At 44.4% G+C, this 18,747-nt stretch overlaps 1 long non-coding RNA gene across 2 annotated transcripts in view; it reads right to left on the bottom strand.

Moving 5' to 3' along the window:
* Window positions 1-2,547: 2,547 nt before the first annotated feature.
* Window positions 2,548-18,747, bottom strand: part of LOC147432542 (uncharacterized) — a 50,042-nt gene continuing 33,842 nt past the window's right edge. Inside the window, exons 2-3 of one of the 2 annotated variants that reach the window (XR_015185452.1) lie at window positions 3,605-3,688; window positions 2,548-2,829 (exon numbers count right to left, since the gene is read on the bottom strand). This is a non-coding gene — a long non-coding RNA (uncharacterized LOC147432542). The remainder of the gene's footprint in view (window positions 2,830-3,604; window positions 3,689-18,747) is intronic. The other variant, XR_015185453.1, reaches the window with a different exon arrangement.

Genomic DNA, 18,747 nt, shown 5'->3' on the forward strand with positions numbered 1-18,747 from the left:
TGCATGAATGTACCAAACTTTTGATACTATTGCTTGGATTCTTGTCTCAAGCCACAAAAAACTCTTTTAATCCCATTTGGACCAATTCATTTCCTTAAAAGCTACTAAACAAAGTACCATGTGCAAAGTAGTCATCTTAACCACATGTGAGGGGGGAGAAACTTTCATTTAAATTGACACTTTCTCCACTTGAATACCTTAGCAACTAGTCCAGCCTAATACTTGGGCTTAACATCCCTCCAATGTATACTTCTACTTGTAAATCCATTTGCAAGGTAAAACTTTCTATCCAATAGGCATTTTTACTAATTTTCAAGTCTAAATCTTCACAATCGAGTCATACTCAAATTACTCGAGTCATACTCAGATTGCATAGCATGCTCTGACCACAGCTTATCATCCATATGCATGGCTTCTTGGAAGCAAGATAGTTCTCCACAATCATTCATAGAATTGCATAATCAACACTTGATTGAAACTCCTCATGTGAATTTGAAGATCTATTTCAATGTCGCAATGCCTAACCACTACTCTTTAATCACTCATGAGCATCACTAGTGCAAAACTGATCACTAGACTTTTGAGTTCTTACTCTGAGCTTATTTTGCGGCAACATCCTCAAAAGTAGCTTGCATGTATTCAATATCCTTTTAATAGTCTTCCTGTGCATCTTTGACTCGCTACTAATCATGTCAAAACTCTTGATAACCTTACAAGATTTTACATGCTAGAGGAAATAACCCATCTCAACGAAGGTGCATTTATGTGGCTTTGGATGAAGCTTTGAACATGCCTTGCAAACAAAGATACGTAAATGACCGTAATGCACCTTCTTGCTTGACCACAACTCTTTTAGAATCTTGTTATCCAAAGACGTTTTAGGAGACCAAGTAATGTGTGCCATAGAAAGCATAGCTAGAACACGTCTTGGAATTGTTCGTTTCATACGTTTAGTAACCTCATTCTGGGTGGTAGGTGTATATGACACAATGAACTGCTATCAAATCTCTCGCTTGGCACAAAAGTTTACCATCTCTCCAAACATACTTCCCATCATTGTCAGCCCTGAAGCCTTTAAGCGTCTTTCTCAATGATTCTCAACTAGTGTAAGGAATTTCTAGAACATAGAGAAAACATCAAGCTTATGTTTCAAAGGGTAAACCCACACCTATCTAGTAGTCATCAATAAAAGTTACATCATAGCTAGCCCTCCCTAGAAATTTACTCTCAACATAAAACCAAAGATATTACTGTGGACAAGCTCTAGTGGCTCTACACATGTTCTACTCAAAAGCAAACAAACACTCCTACTCTACTTCCCGTAAATGCAATGTTCACAAATGGAGTAGGCATTAAAAACCTTTAAGACAAAATAGAAAATAAAAATGTGAAAGATTCATCATTCCTTTTTGGCTCATATGGCCTAGCTGGCTATGCAACAACTTATAGAGACGACATGTTGGCTATTGCAATAAAATCATCTTTTACACACTACACATGTATGGAATACAAGGAGTCATACTTCTGACCTTTAAGAACAACCAAATTTCCCTTGCTGACAACTCAAGACGCATAAAACCACAGGACTAATTATGAAAGTTCCTGCATCCTTTGGATTCGACACGTCATCAATGCGACCTCTATGTCACTGAGACTAAGCAACATAAGCACTAGCGGTCTTGGTTGGCTCAAGAGATTTCTTGCAAATAATCTATATAAGCAAATTACCAACATTGTCATTATTATAGACTAGTTCTCCATTAGGTGTCAACGTTCTTATGGTTGAACAAAATGTATCACATGAGGAAAGTAAAGAAATTCATCAACAGAAAATTAGCACGAACTTCAAGGTCAAATTTAAGTCCCTGCAAAATGAGCTGACTAAAGACAATGTTAAACTCAAACTAACACACCGCCAACTTCCTTCATACAATGCTCACAAAGCTTTCTTATAAGGTAAACCTTGTTACTAGCAATGTTCTTCTCATGAGTGTTGAATGTTGCGTAACTTTATCCATAGATCTTGAGTGGTAGCTTCACCTACAATTGTAAAGAACACTAACTCTACAAGGTATAACTGAGTGGTAGAACTCCCTTTGCATCAAGTAACTTCCGCTCGATCTGTGTAATGATCACCCAGGTGGTTCAAATAATGACGCTGATTGGAGATTTTAAATCAACACATCCTAGATTTGTTCTTTTCACATAGAGAGGTTTGTGCCATCAAACTTCTGGATATTATAGATAATGACAAGGCCATAGCTACCAAGAGCCAATTTTATGGCAAGAAATAGTCTATAGAGCTACCAAAACATTAACTTTGTGCATAGAGAGTATCTTAGTGACCAAGCATATTAAATCTGACCCAAGCTTATCAAATTTGACTCGCCAACATGATGTACAAAGCACCTAGTCCTCTCTATAAATAACCAATGGTAAGGTCACGAAAGGGGTAACTCCAACTACCTATCTCCACAAAGAGATTTCAACATTTGAGAATCTCCTAGTCTCCTAGCTCAAACAAAACCTCACCGCAACCCTCTCAAAAAGCTACAAAGACTTGGCATCAATTAGTTTACCATATAATGTGCTACACAATGACTATACAAGAAGGCAGTATACATAACTCAATGTACATGTCACAAAATCTTTGCTGATCCAACCTTGAGAGGCTTCAGCATGTGTCACAGGTCGAGGTCTCCTGCAAGGAGGCCTTCAAGAGATATCCTATATGTATCCATATGAAGCACTGGTTCGAGATACGAGGGGAAAGCTTACGACCACTTGTTCTCCAATAACTAATGATCTCCAAGATCTAGGTACTTGCTCCTTCAAAAAGAAAACACGCGATAAGGCAATATTCACAAATGTTTCCACAAGGAGAGAATGACTCTTGTTTTGAGATCAAAACCAAAATGCAAATGCTGTAAACTCTAGTGAGCAACATGCCTTTTCTATTTAATCTAAAATAAGTGTAGTTATTCTACACCTTGTGCACTAGTTGACAATCAATTTCACTGGACTAGCATGCATGCATACATACTGTTGAGAAGTAAGACCCTACATGTATCTAGAATGGCATCCATCACTAATCAAGTGCAATTACCCTACACTTTGTGTACTACTTGAGAATCAATTTCATTGGACTAACATACATACATTTTAAGAAGTAAGAACTTAGATGTAGCCACTCACATCCGACACTAAATGACAGCCTTGATTACGCGTAGGAGCCATAGAGGCACAACTCGCTGAGTCTCTCTTCCGGTTTGCTTCTTCCTAGCAATCTAGTTCTCTATCTGGACACCCCACCCTCCGCGTATGATTTCCTAGATTTTTCACCTCCACCCTCTCCACCGTCAATGGGGTTCTTTTCCTCTCTGTGTCACCACAGAGTAGAAAGAAAGTATAGACGTGTTGTTGTCTTAAGATACTATTTAGACACAGCGAAACATTTTGTTCAAAAGACAATTGGCTTTACACATTTGGAAGATAGTTTGCCAAAAAGAATTCTGCATTTGACTCTCTGTACAATATGATAAGAATAACATAACTTTGAAGTTAATCTATCAAGACCTCATCATTTTATGAGGAAGAAATATGCCTTTATGAGCATGAAATACACCTTCATCTCTGAGGTTGGGACTGCAACAAAGCTAAACTTTTTAAGCAAAGATATAATTGTCACCTGCAACAAGACAACAGACTTTCTTAGACTTGGCTACGCATGCCAATGTTTATCCATGTATTACTTAAAAATTATCAGACTATCTATTGTCCTAAATGTATAAGTGTATGAAGGGCTTTCACATGCTTACCCTTATTCAAAAAATAACTCAGAGATTTTCATTTTACTTTTTAACAATATTGTTTGTTTTGAATTCTTATCCTCAAAGAAAATCCAATTGAGTTCCCCATGGCTGAAACGTTCCAAGTTTACTTCAGACAAGAACAGCAACCCTATTCAAAAAATGCTCCCAATTAACTTAGATAAAATAAAACCAGAGTTCCAAATTGTGTTGTTTTGAAGAGACCAATCAGGGAGGTATTTGTTACCTGACTGAGCTACCATTACTCCTCAAAGTTCTACTTTTTGAGCATTGTAATCAATTTCCTTAGCTTGGAAGAAAGAAAACTCTATTTTTAGAAAATACACAAGGTCAGAGACCGGTAGTCGGAGCAACAGCCTCAATAATTCAAATATGTCAGAGTACCAGGACCACTCATAGAAGTAGACTCAAAGTTTCTTTTAACCCCGTGACCATTCACTGTTTGATCATCAATAAGGCACTAGAAGCCCTATGATAAGAGTACTCAGATCATATCTAGTCAAGATCATCAGCTGCCCAAATCGAACCAAGTGAAAAGAGCCCCTCAGGTCATCAAGCCATTTGTTGTTTATAGCTCTGAAACCATAGCCATAGGGATCTGCTATAATAGAGCCAGCAGACCATTGGAGTGAGCCAATACTAGTAGGAAAGACTCCGTACATAGTACCATTAGTAGCAACAACCAACAAAATTTAATTTTACAAGTGAATGTTGACAAAACTTATTAGTAAGGCCAGAGCAGTAACCAGTTTTTGTGACGAGTGAATCTTCACAAGTGAGGGAGGACGCTCCCCCTACAGTATTCAATATTAGGGTTCAAATACAAGTATGGCAGCAATCTCAGGCATTCCCATTTCCTTCTCTCATTCTCTTCTTTGTAGTTAAAAGAACAAAAGAGCATCAAAAACCAAAGCTATCTTCCTCTCCCTCTCAGTTTCATTAATGAGGAAGAAAAGAAACTCAGTTTCCAAAAATGAGGGTTTCCAATCAGCGAGCAAAGAAAACCGAGCGAAGCCAATTTTTGAGCAAATATGAGCAACACCCCTGACAAATTGATGCAAGCGCAAGCAATATTGAAGAAAATAATCATGGCATGCTAGATTCCACCACCCAACACCTCAACGCATATTGAAGCGTACCACACCTTTAAATAAGTCACGCTGCAAGTCACATATTTTGTCCAAGAGTTCCCATCAAATCGTTGTTTCATACCAAACATGCTTGAGTTGTCACATTGTGGCGGCATCTCAAAAGAAATATATCCATCATATTGTAATGGAAGCTCATGGACATGCTTTACTTTTTGAGCTTGACTAAGCGCGATGGTAACGTTGGTATGCAATGGTAGGCATCTAATGATATCAACTACACTTGTTTAGTAATGGATGTTGTCTTGGAGATCCTCTTTGATAAATATTGGTGAGATCTTGGAACAAACAGTGCTCTATAATGGAGGAAAAGATAGAACCTTGTAGAACTAAGAAACCTCATGATCAATAGCATATACATGCTCTCCCATATTATTTTATCTGTGCCAAAGCTTTACATGCTCTCCTAACAAAGTGATAGGACCTCACATGTTTAGGTGTGTCCAAATGCGCCTCGAGTCTTTGGCCCAATGGAATAGTGCTACCATAGATAGCTAAGTTCTCCCGCCCTCTCATTTGAAATTCCTTTCCTCATCAATCAAAGCTTGGCTACTCTTCAAATTATTTCCTTGCATTAAATGGAAAAAACATGCATACCGACCAACAAAAAGCATTGCATGTTAGAACCTTATAGAAGTGCAAAGTCTTTAGGGGTTGACATGAAGGACCTTCTTATGAGGCTAATGGGCATGTTCTTTTTTGTTGCAACATGTAGGCCAAGAGAATTTTCTTGCGGGATGGCGACAACAGTCGATGTCGAGGGAGCCTCGACGAGCAAACAACTTTCTATAACTATTTCTGGGCTTGCAAACTGCAACTTTAATGTACCTGTTGTACATGCAGGCAGAGAGAGAGAGAGAGAGAGAGAGAGAGAGAGAGAGAGAGAGAGAGAGCTGAATGTGTATGTGTATTTGCCTTCTATGTGAGAGTGAGACATTGGGAGAGGCCAGCTGAATCTTGAACGAGCATGGCCTGTATATGAGCTCTCATACTCGTTGGATTTTTCTATGATGGTTTAGATAAGCCATCATAGCAGTCCTGCTACCTTTCTACTAACAAGCTAACAAAGAAAAGAGACTCTGAAGCCAACTAATTGCATGGTTTGCTCTAGTATCCAATCTTCCACATCCTTTTGAATATTGTGACTAACATGAACCACTACTTTTTTTGTGTCAAAATTGTCAACATGAACCGGTGCACCGTCGGTGGGATGGCCGAGGCCGCTAATTTGAGGAAGGATGGTATTCCTACAACCGGAATCAAGACAGAGTTTTTTTTTTTTTTTCCTAGATTTGCTTCTGGAGTTGAGCCATAGTGACAGAGATGAGCACAATGAACACTCCAATGCAGATATCAATAATTATCCAAAGCTTGAGCCCCAAAACTGAGGTTTTTTCTGACAGCTACACGTCTAGTAGAAAACCGCTGCCCATGCAGTCATTGGGCGAAGCAGACAATGCTAGTGACAAGGGGTGGAAGAAAAATGTATTGGGTAGCTGGAGATGGGGAGAGGGAGCTAAAGCTTGAGCTACGCATGACTGGGATGCTGCATTGTGAAGGAGAGCTGCTTCCATGGAGTTAGGGTGACCAACGTCATCCATCACCAGCAAAGAAGCTTGTACACAAAAGAAGCATATACCTCGTGAATTTTGGAGCAGAGGATCAAAGAGAGCAAGCTAGATCGAGCCGAAATGGAGTCAAAATATTAGTGATCAATACTCGACTGTGGCCACCCCCCTTCCTCTGTCTTCGCCCTTGTGAAACATGTCAAAACCAATCCTACTAACAGGACTGGAGTGCAACAAATCTGCCTGCTTGAGCTTGTTCATGCCACCAACTCTTGCATCATGATAGTTCCAACAACTCCGACCCACCCCCCAAGACTAGTCATAAACTTCTAGGTCGCCACGGCATTGTATCTTACCACTCATCAGAAAAACTCTGTAATGACGATAAGACAGGGTTTGTAATGAGATCGTAAGAAATTGCTTCCGACCCCATTTCTGAAGCCAATAGGTGTGCTCTAGGAGAAGGGGTAAAATGTTGTGGGAGCCAGTAAGAGGATTCAGCAACACCAAGTAGTAGGCCTCGCAATTGAAGCCCTGCCTGAGCATAGTATCGCAGGTGGCCTCGAACTCAACCACGTTTTCACCATCCGTGTGACGCCCCAGTTTCTGGGCGCGTCGGGGAGGGGGCCCGGCGGGGATTTATACCCGCGCGCGGCCGAGGGACTTCTATCTTCAAGGGCCCGGCGGGGATTTATACCCGCGCGCGGCCAAGGGAACAAGGTGTTGCTTCAAGGGGTCCTGGCGCGGACGGCACCGGCTCAGGAGGGCCCGGCTCGGACGGGACCGGCTCGGGTCAAGTTGCCTTCTCGGGGGGCCCGGCTCGGACGGGACCGGCTCGGGCGTGGTTGCGTTCCATGGGTCGACGGCCGTTTGCGTTTCACGGGTCTTCGCGGGTCTTGCGTTTCGGGTCCCTAGCCCCACGTAGCCTTAGGCTCCGCCGCACCGCCGACGGGTCATAGCGTGCCCCGGGGAACCTTGCGTGGAGTCCCCACGGTGCGCGAGTGCGTGGAGTGAGGCTACCGTGTCTAGGTGGGGGGTCCCCTCCCGTGGCCGGTCTTCGGGAGGCTCATACCCCTTATATACACCCCCGTTTGAAGAGAGTTCGACGACCGCGTCGAACGTGGGAAAAGAGTGCTCGGCTATGCATGAGGCCGTGGGGACAAAGGGGTGCATATAAGTGCAAGTGATCAAAAACTGTTCCCAAAAATGCAAGTAAGTAGGCATGCTTATTTTTGTACTTTTGCGAATAAAGTGAGTGTGTGTATTTTTGGGGTTTTGGCAGAAGGCTGAAAAAGTATGCTTTGAACACCCAAGTAGAATTCCCCGTACTTGAGCGTTCCCCGAATAGGTAACCCGATGTGCGCGGAGCCACCTGCTGCGTTGGCCCGCGCGGAGGCTTCTTGAAAGCCGAATCTGAAAGAGCGTTCCGTCGCAATGCAGCACTTGCGAGTTGGTCCCTGTTTGGACGTCATTTGGAGGACATAGCTCGGGGCCCTGTGGTCTCTTTGTAGACTTGAATGGGTCTTCAGTTCAGCATGGGCCACAAAAGTGGCCGGGGCGCGACGAACACCGTTGGCTTGGTTCGTCGCGTTTTTGGTCTTTCTCTGTTTTTATCATAAAGAGCCCTGTCTGGCTCGCATCTGCCTTTTCTTCATGTGGAGAGCCCTGTCTGGCTCACATCTTTGCTTTTTGTGTTTGGAGGTGCCCGGCTCGGATCGGGGCCGGCGCGGGTCACGGGTGACGGCCCGGTGTTTGGACGCGTCACGGAGAGCCCTGTCTGGCTCGCATCGTTCCTTTTTCTCATGGAGGTGCCCGGCTCGGATCGGGGCCGCGCGGGTCACGGGTGACGGCCCGGTGTTCAGGGAACGCGTCACGGGGCGGAGGGCGTGTGGTTGCTTTCTGGAGCTCTCTTCACCAAGATTTTGACGACCCGGGCCATTGCGGTTGGAGTCATCGTGAGGATCGTGCGCGTCGGGCACGTCGGTCTTCGGCTCGTTTCCAGAAGCTCGTTCTGGAGCTCTGATACCAAGTGTGACGCCCCAGTTTCTGGGCGCATCGGGGAGGGGGCCCGGCGGGGATTTATACCCGCGCACGGCCGAGGGACTTCTATCTTCAAGGGCCCGGCGGGGATTTATACCCGCGCGCGGCCAAGGGAACAAGGTGTTGCTTCAAGGGGTCCTGGCGCGGACGGCACCGGCTCAGGAGGGCCCGGCTCGGACGGGACCGGCTCGGGTCAAGTTGCCTTCTCGGGGGGCCCGGCTCGGGCGTGGTTGCGTTCCATGGGTCGACGGCCGTTTGCGTTTCGCGGGTCTTCGCGGGTCTTGCGTTTCGGGTCCCTAGCCCCACGTAGCCTCAGGCTCCGCCGCACCGCCGACGGATCATAGCGTGCCCCGGGGAACCTTGCGTGGAGTCCCCACGGTGCGCGAGTGCGTGGAGTGAGGCTACCGTGTCTAGGTGGGGGGTCCCCTCCCGTGGCCGGTCTTCGGGAGGCTCATACCCCTTATAATCCGCATTCTTGTCGAAGGGGCTGCAAAGAAAACAAGCAAGGCCACCTGTAGGGTATGCCGTTGCCATGAGGTCAGAGTACAGGGAGTTTTCAAACCCGGTTTTCTGTGGGTTGGCAACAAGACAAAAGGAAAACACTCCCAAGGCTGCAAGGGCATCCGAAGAGCAATTGGTACTAACAGAAGTTTGAGACAAATTCATTGGTTTTAGTAACTGTTCAGTATTATTATCCATTTGCTTATTTTGTGAAGAAAACATTGTCGGCAAAGGGGTCGCCTCCCAGGTCACATGAATTTCATATTCTCTTCCTCATCCTTCTAATCTATCTAGCATTTATAATGTAGAGACAAGCTTGGAATAGCCGCGAGGCACCTTGAAAAAGGGCTTTCCACATGGTGGTTTTAGAAGCTGCTCTATGCACCTCCTGGAATCACTCGTGCAGTGTTGGATCAGTATATCATTAGCTTATGGCGAATGACTTTGAGGTTTCGCATGGTGATTATTCGAGATCGGATGGTAGCGAACGCTCACCCTCTCACTGGAACTGTTCGCAACAAAGTTGGGTTGGGTATTGAGGACGAGGGTGGCACCCACGTGTGCAGATGTCCTCTTAGCCAAGCTTAGTAGAACTATGCCAAATGTTTCACAGCTATGCCAAAATTGGCATAGTTGAATAACATTACTGCCTTGGATTTAATGTGCAATGCATAGTGAAGCATTGAAGTGGAATCTCTCTCTCAATTGTCCTACAGATTCATTCTTAGTGCCCATAGCTGTTTCAAAACAAAGTTCATGTGACCACAACAGAGAAAAGTGTTGCTTGCATTAACTGAGAGAGAGAGAAGGAATCGTTTCTCTTGCATTCCATTGGGTGGTTTGAGAGCGTCGAGGCCACCATGACGACCATCACAAGGCTAGAGGTAGCGTCAGAGTGCCCTGCAAGCAACCCCCATGTAGCCGCTCATAGTTATATGGTGATAAGTGATACAATAAAATGGATTAAAAAGTGTAGCAAACTTGGACACTCCAAGTCAAGAATCAATCACCACAGCACCAAATAACCACTTCAAAACAATTCACAGATCACAATAGATTTGCTCTGGCCCGACGGAGTTTCGTCCCTAGAGATATTGGCCCCAAAGATTGGCGCCCCTTTCTGTATTTCTTTATGTATTAAATCAATGTCAAAGTACAAAGAGCGGTTAGGGTTTCACGCTGAGACTCTGCGTCCAGATGCTCTACAGAGTGAGCCCTAATCCGCGTATTTAAAGATTACAAGGGATGCCCAAAAGCAGAGCCCCCAAAAGCTTCCAGTTCAAAAGCAAAATCCTCTCACAAGCTCTCTCTCTCTCTCTCTCTCTCTCTCTCTCTCTCTCACATCAAATCAGCTTGGAGCTCCGTAATTTCCGAAAATCCGTACCACTTGCCACGTGGCATTTCAGCCTCCAAATTTAGGGTTTCCAGCCACTTAAGGGTTTCAGCCAGCAGTTAGGGTTAAGGTTTCTGCTAATTAGGGTTTTTGGCAGAAATTAGGGTTTGCAGGAATTAGGGTTTCTGGCAGAATTTAGGGTTTCTGCTTTCAGTAGGCACGTCATCACTTTGTGACATACCCCCCTCTTGAAAGCATTGTAATCGACCGTGATTACGCCTGCAAAACCAACACTCGCCATAAACCGTCTTAGCAGACACAGATTGTTAATACCTATGTACTAGGAACACACATCTAGCACATGTACCAAATCGACAGTCACATCACACGACATCACAGGACATCACCTGATATTCAACATTCATTCGGATCTTAGACCATGATTTATCGGCAATGTAGCTAGAAATCGCATCTAGATCCAATCGGGACCTCATCGATGTCCGATTGACTAACCCCTATTGCAACCATGTCTATTCGAAATCAATCAGACCAAAATGCTACAATCATTTCGCCTATCAGTTCCTGCACTCAAAAGAAGTCAAGAACAAATCAGTATCATAATCAAGAATTCCATTTCATAAAGTCATCCAGCAGAATACTGTCAGCTCTCAGTATCCCTGAAGCTCAAAGAGACATCAGTGACTTTAGTATCAAAATCAAGGCATCTGTTGACAAAGGAGCAGAGTGACTCCCCTCTTGTGCATCCCACTGCACCAAATCTCCGGTCAAGCTGAATTCTAGGTAAGCATCGAGGTACAATCTGAGGAGTATCTGCTAGGTCCTACTCCTCCATCCACTTCGCATCAAATGCAGGCTAGTTCTTGGACTTAACCAAGAACCACCTTCGGACTTTACCTTTCTTCGTATCCTTATGTGCCAAAATCTGTTCAGAAACAAGGATCTCCTCGTTTTCTTCCACTTCGGGTTGCTCATTAGGCTCCCCATCATCAGGCACATCATCTTTAAAACGTTTCAAGAGACTCACATGAAATGCATTGTGAATCCTCCAAGTATCAGGCAGTTTCAGTCGGAAGGAGACATCGTTTATCTTTTCAATGATCTGGAAAGGTCCGTAGTATCGCATACTAAGCTTTGAAAAAAGCCTCTCCTTTCTCTTTTCCTTTCTCAGGCGTGTCTTCTCAAAACGTAAGAGCGCCCACTCATCCTCCTTCAACTTCAAGTCGCGACGATGGCGATCCGCTACCTTTTTTTGTCGTTCTTGAGACTTCTGCAAAGTCTCGCGAACCTTGGCAAAAGCCGTATCCAAATCTCGCGTACATTCATCCGCTTCAAAAAATCTTATCTTTCGTGCTTAGGAAGGCTGGAACCTTCGCAACACCTTCAACAATCTCAAATGGCGCCTTCCCCGTCGAAGAGTGTATCATGTAATTGCAGGCAAATTCCACCAAAGGTAAGTACTTTTCCCATTGAGTCTTCTGATCCGAGATACAGGACTTCAATAAATTTAAAACCACTGAATTGGCAATCTTAGATTGCCCGTCAGTCTGCAAGTGGAACGATGACGAGAACTGCAACCGCGTGCCAATGTTCTCCCAAATTGCCTTCCAAAACAAACTCGTAAAATTGGGGTCTCTGTCGGAGACAATCGTCTCAGGCATGCTATGTAATCGGAAAATCATTGTGATCATTCTGTGTTCTCGAGAGATCAAAAATGAAATCCATTGCAATACTTTCCCAGGGGTGGGTGGGTATGGGTAAAGGCTGTAACAATCCCTATGCCTTATGCTTGTCAAACTTGACCTTCTGGCATACTAAGCAACTGCGCACAAACTCTTCCACATCCTTTCTGAGTCTCGGCCACAAGAAGTATCTCTCTACTCTTTTCTTGGTGGTAGCAATGCTGCGGTGACCCGTAAAAGGTGGACAGTGACATTCAGTCATAACCTTTTCCCTCAACGGCTATGTAACGCACAACATGGTTTTTATCATCAAGTAGCCTTCCCGAATGGAGTATCCTGCTACTGTCTCCCCATTCCGTATCCGTGTGAAAATATCTACAAAATTTGTATTTGTGGCATACTAATCGACTATATCCTCGAAGCTCCTATGATGTATCGCGGAAATAGCCAGAACCAACGGCTTTCGAGACAAAGCATCTGCCACCACATTCTTCTGTCCTTGCACATGGACAATCTGGAAATGGAACTGTGATAAGATGTTCGCCCACCGCATCAGCTTTTCCGAAAGCTGCTTCTGTGACAAGAAGTAGCGCAAACTTTGATGGTCTGTAAAGACCGTAAAATCTCTTCATTCTCCTCTATCGGAAATAAAGCTTCGATGTTGTGACCAAACAAGCATATACTTCGACCAAAACAGTCGTAGATATAGACGAGAGTCTAGCATCTATGATGCCTTGGGTCCTAAAACAACATAAGCTCATATCACAGGAGACTCATGGGATCGACAATATTAGGGCAAAGATAATGCTATCTACAACTTGACTTGGGGAATAATTTGTCATGTTTCACGGAGATACATAGGAAACTATACAAAAGGTTTACAGATGCCAAACATCAATAGTGCTACCCAAAGTGTACCTTCACAATCCCAAAAGGTGAGACTATGTACTATGGACACCCTCCATTCCAATCGAGGGGGGGAGTATATGTCTCATGAATTTAATGCATTTTTGGCTAATCGTGGGATAAAACACCAATGTACAGTGCCTTATACGCCTCAGCAAAATGGTGTTGCTGAGAGAATAGACAGGTCACTTACGGAAATGACACAATGTATGGTCAAAAGTCAAGCTTTGCCGCATTCGTTTTGGCTTGAGGCCATCATGTGTGCCACTTATGTACTAAGCATGTGTCCTACAAAAGCTTTGTAGTTTGTCACTCCATATGAAGCATGGCATGATAGAAAGCCTTCTATTGAGCACATGTGTTGACAAGTGCAAGTGTAAAATGGACCCAGCGGCCTCTACGCCAGGACCGTGCATGCCAAACTCGTCATGGGAAGTGAACATGGGGCACCACCTAGCTTTGAGCGGCTAGGATGCGGACAATAGTGATTTAAAATAACACTAATACTGCACACCCCGGAGAGAGAGAGAGAGAGAGAGAGAGAGAGAGAGAGAGAGAGAGAGAGCCTATAGTACGTTCTCTAGGGAAAAAATTTTCATATACACGGAGATTCTACTCTTGTGTGTGGAAACCCTTGGAGTCAGGGTGTGTGCATGGCTTCCTTCTCAAGTGCTGACTTGCAAGTGCTACATCTGATAGTGACCTATCAATGTTCTTTTATAGGTACAGACTGCATTAGTTTAGGATAATTTGATTAGGTTAGGGCCCTAATCAGGAGAGACAAAGCAAGGAGCCGGGTCCCAGATGGTTGACCCTTGCTTTGTTTTAGAAGAAGTTTAAAATGGTATCTCCTAGGTGGGCCTTTGTGACCATCACCTAGAGAGAGGTGGCAATATACAATTTGGTTTTTATACAAGGTTTTGGCTTGAAAAGGGAAAAAATAGATTAGCCTATGGATGTTTACAGCGGAGATGCATCGTGGACGAAATGTTGATGAATACGAGCTTTGCTGGTGCATCGGTGTAGCACGTTTGTCACTTTTGGGGCAGGTTGGGGCATGCCTTCGGCGTCATTTCTTGATTCGCCGTCGCCTTCACGTGATTTTGTTGTTCTTCTTTCATTGTTTTGGGCGTCAATGTCAAGTTTCTCCCGGTTTTCTTCTTCTTGTGCGTGCGTATGGCGTGCCTGTGTACCTGGGTGAATGGGTGCGTGCGCTCATGCGTGCAGTGTACTTGTGTATGTATGTGCATGTGCTTGTGAGTGTGTATGTGTATGTAAGTGTTTGTGTATGTGTCGGTAAGCGTGTGTATGTGGGAACGAGAGAGAAAGAGAGAGGTTTTTTACATGCTGGTGTCGATACAAGACAAGAGAGAGAGAGCGGGCGTGAGTGCTCAAGAGGGAGAGAGGAGGGAGAGGGTGAGTGTGTGTGTATATATGGGGTGTGGGGTTTGTGTGTGTGTGAGTGTGTATGGGTGTGTAAATAATGAGAGAGAGAGAGAGAGAGAGAGAGAGAGAGAGAGAGAGAGAGAGACTTATGCACCTGGCGTGAGTGCACAAGAGGGAGAGAGGGAGGGAGAGGGTGAGTGTGTGTATATACGGGGTGTGGGGTTTGTGTGTGTGTGTGTGTGTGAGTGTGTATGGGTGTGTAAATAATGAGAGAGAGAGAGAGAGAGAGACTTATGCACCTGGCTGCCGGCACAGGGATAGAGAGAGAGAGAGAGAGCAGCAGGTAATGCCGCCACTCAGTAAGAGCATGGATAACCGCCAAAAGCTCTTTCTCAAAATCTATGCTATCATCTCCGGCCTAGAGAACAATCGGCTCTCGTAAGCAATGACCTGGCCTTCTTGCATTAAGACCGCACCCAGACTACGACCACAAGCATCACAATATATTTCAAATGACTTCTGCAAGTCCGACAAAGTCAAAACTGGTCCCGTAGTCAAATTCTCTTTCAATGTCTGAAAGGCAGTCTCCTCTGTGGATCCCCACGAAAAAAGGGACTCCTTTCTGTGTCAACATATGCAAAAGGGGAAGCAACCTCTGCAAACTTTCGAATGAACCGCCTGTAGTACGAACACAGTCCCAAGAAGCTTCCAGCTTCATGGACATTCTTCAAATCGGGCCAATCACGGATAGTGTCTATCTTGGCCAGATCCATTTGCACTCCTACTGCTGAGACAATGTGTCCCAAAAAGTGTATCTCTGAAGCGGATGATCTCTGTGTTCTGCCTCATTCTTGGAGAAAACAATGATATCATCAAAGAAAGTGCCAACAAATAGCCTGTACTCTCGAAAAATCCTGTCCATCATCCGGTTAAATGTCGCAAGAGCATTGATTAAGCCAAAAGGCATCACCAAAAACTGAAATAACCCAAAAGTAGTCCGAAAGGCTGTCTTGTAGACGTCTCCCGACGCGATTCAGATATGATGATATCCACTCTTCAGGTCAATCCTGCTAAAGCACGAGGATCCCTGTAACCTGTTGAGTATATCATTGATCCCAGGAATCGAAAATCTGTTCTTGATGGTGATTTTGTTGAGAGTTCTATAATCGATGCACATTCTCCAAGATCCCTCTTTCTTCAAATCCAACAACAGTGGAGAGCAATACGGTGAAGTACTAGGCTGGACCAAGACCCTTTTTCAAGAGGTCTTTCACTTGGTTCATAATCTTTTCATTCTGTACTCGGCTCACACGATAAGGTGGCCGGTTCGGTGGCGTGCTTCCAGGTATCAGATCAATGGTCGGATCTTCAGGCCCTCTTAAAAGCAATCGGCGTGTGGAGAAAAATCTTGGCGTTCTTTTGTTCAGGTCAAAACATATTCAACCTTTATCCATCGTTCACTTCTCTCCCACAAGAATGAGTAAAGAAACTGAAATTCATCAAGTACAATCTCTGAGCCCTTCATTTGTCAAAGTCGCTTTCTTGGCCCGGTAGTCAACCACGGCATAGTTCTTGTGGTACCAAGGGATTCCAAGTAGAACGTCACTCGTGTGCCCTGAACACCCCTGTCATTGCAAACAAAGTTTGCCAATGCTCGGTGTAATGGCAACATCCCATCCGGGTGCCAGTCGAACTACCTTCGCCTGTGGCGTCAGCCTGTCGGGCATAATTCCAAATCGAGCCGCCAATTCCAAGTGAAAAGAAGTTGGCCTTGGCTCCTTCAAAAGAGCTTCCTGATCCTTCACTTTGCCCCAAAAGCGGCAAAGTTTGTATTTCATTTATTTGATTCGGTTCAGGTCCCACGCCATGTAGTATCAATTCTGCTTTTCTATCTGCCTTTTCTGCCACGTTCCTCAACTGCTCTCGAACTCTCAGGCCTGTCATCGTCCTTATCATTCTCTTCTTTCGGTGCCTTTTAGGGCACTTCGCGGAGATATGTCCATGTTCCCCGCATTCAAAGCACTTCCCCTCTCTGATGAAGAGAGCTCTCTCCTCAGGAGTAAGCTTGGGTCGTGTATCCTTTGTCTCTAGGTTGCTCTTTTTCTTTCCACTTTCATTCCCAGAAGTTTGTTTGGCTCGTTGTGTCATGGCCTCATCTGTGGGCTAGGTCAGACTCCCAGAGTGAATGGCAAGGCCCCGCTTCGCATGACTCATCAACTCCTGAATAGAAGCTGACTTCTATTCCATGCAGTGATCTCGGATCTGTGTAGGTAGACCCAAAGGTAAACCGCTCAATCTGTCCTATGAACGAGATCTTCTTGAATGAAGAGGCGGGTAGACAGTAAGCATTGATTGTATCTTTCTTGGTCATTCGAAGATGGTTCCAAGCAGCTCGTATATCTCGTTCATACTCTTGCGTCAAAAAAGAAGAAATAAAAAGCTTCTTAAATTTCAGCCATTTAACTGGCGCAGTCTTGTTTAAAAGAAGCGTGGACCACCAAGTACGAGCATTCCCCTTAAAGTAAGTGGCAGCTCTCCAAATCTTGGAGTACTCTTAGTAGCGTCCTCCCGCGAAAGCGATGTCAAACTCTTGTATAAAAGACAAAGCCTTCGAAGCATCTGAGTATCCTGAAAAATTATCAAATTTTATCGAGTGTCAACCTTCCTTAAACTCTAGGACTTTCTTGCTTTTATCTTCCAGAAAGTCATACTAGTTGGCTTTATAAAAATTCTTCTTGTTCGCATAAAAGTTTCCGTCATCGGAATCTGAGCTGTCTGTAACGAGTCCTCAGTAGAACTGTCAATCTCTGGGCAAGATTTAGCCTTCTTTCCCTTTTTCTTGCCCTTTCCGAAGCGTTGTTTCTTGCTTCTCTTTTTACCTTTTCTGTCTTCTTCGCTCGAATCTGAAGAGCTAGAAGAACTGTTGGAAGAAGAAGAAGAAGAACTGTGTACTCCTTCAAAGTGAACACGCTTCTTCTGTTTCTTTGCTTTGTCAAATGTCGACTGACGACCCAAATAACCCGGGAAGTTAGTGGCTTTCTTATGCTTTTTGCCATGCTTTTTAGCTTTCTTTTGCGCGTCAAACAGCTGAGCAATCCGTGCATCAACCACCTCTTCTAATTCCTTCTCTGAATATTTCTTGTGAGCAGAAGGTTTCTTGAGAGCGGGTTTCGGGGGTAGTGTAGTGGTTTTCTGCCACTGCTCGTACACTTCCTGAAAAGAAGTCTCTCTCATATACTTTGCAAATTTTGGGTCCTTCGCAAAATTGAGCATCATCTTCGTAGCATCGCCGATCAAACGACGACGCTCCATCTCTCATCGCTCCGCCTGAGTAGGCCGAGGCGGGTCATACTCTCTGGCAGAATCTTCGTTGTGATCCTTTCCCGCATCTCCAGATACAGAGGGAGTCGATTGATCCTTACGTGAAGACATAGGTGCCGTGGAAAAAAAAATGGGGATCGGATTTCCCGTAGAAGAGAAATTGGTCGTGCTCTGATACCACTGTAACAGACTTGGACACTCCAAGTCAAGAATCAATCACCACAGCACCAAATAACAACTTCAAAACAATTCACAGATCACAATAGGTTTGCACTGGCCCGGCGGAGTTCCATGCCTAGAGATATTGGCCCCAAAGATTGGCGCCCCTTTCGGTATTTCTTAATGTATTAAATCAATGTCAAAGTACAAAGAGCGGTTAGAGTTTCACTCTCAGACTCTGCGTCCAGATGCTCTGCAGAGTGAGCCCTAATCCGCATATTTAAAGATTACAAGGGATGCCTAAAAGCTTCCAATTTAAAAGCACAATCCTCTCACAAACTCTCTCTCTCTGTGGCTTTAATAAAATAAAGCAAGTATCCTTCTCTCTCTCTCACATCAAATCAGCGTGGAGAAAAACAAGAAATTTGCGTCGCCCAGAGGGATCTTTTTTCAGCTCCGTAATTTCCGAAAATCCGTACCGCTTGCCACGTGGCATTTCAGCCTCTAAATTTAGGGTTTCCAGCCGCATTAGGGTTTCAGCCAGTAGTTAGTTTCCAGAAATTAGGGTTTCTGAAAATTAGGGTTTGCAGGAATTAGGGTTTCTGGCAGAATTTAGGGTTTTTGCTCTCGGTAGCCATGTCATCACTTTGTGACACACAGATTTAGAAAAAAGTTTACTACTCCACAAGTTTCACTGACCTATTTGTGAATGTGGATCAGCTCTTCTCGCTTCTAGCCAATGTTGTGGATGTCACACAATTCAGATACTTCAAGGTGCTAGGTAAGAGAATTTTATTGAGGATTTGCAAGATGAATTTTATGTCCTGATGACGATTGAATTCAGCAGAATCTTTG

The sequence above is a fragment of the Adiantum capillus-veneris genome, chromosome 20 (assembly GCF_014529385.1).
Source record: "Adiantum capillus-veneris isolate H3 chromosome 20, ASM1452938v2, whole genome shotgun sequence".
NCBI classification, from domain to species: Eukaryota; Viridiplantae; Streptophyta; class Polypodiopsida; order Polypodiales; family Pteridaceae; genus Adiantum; species Adiantum capillus-veneris.